Raw genomic sequence first — 305 nt, forward strand, 5'->3', positions numbered from 1 at the left:
CTTGGTTAGTACTTCTGCTGAGAGGTGCTACAGATTCCTGAGGAGATTACGAGATACTTTGAGGCAGCCCCTGATATCGTTCTGGATTAGGGCTGCAAACGAACCGAGCCGAGCCGAGTATGTGAGTGTTCATGTTTGTGTTTGTTTAACATTAGCTTGTTCATGTTTGGTTCGTGTTTGATTCGAGCTTTATTATTTGTGTTCATGTTTGGTTCGTTTAATTTAAGGGTGTTCATGTTTGGTTCATGTTTGTTTATTTAGTGCTTATCGAGCTTTAAACAAGTTATGTTCGTGAACATATTTCG

This window comes from Dendrobium catenatum, unplaced genomic scaffold (assembly GCF_001605985.2).
Source record: "Dendrobium catenatum unplaced genomic scaffold, ASM160598v2 fragScaff_scaffold_1344, whole genome shotgun sequence".
NCBI lineage: Eukaryota > Viridiplantae > Streptophyta > Magnoliopsida > Asparagales > Orchidaceae > Dendrobium > Dendrobium catenatum.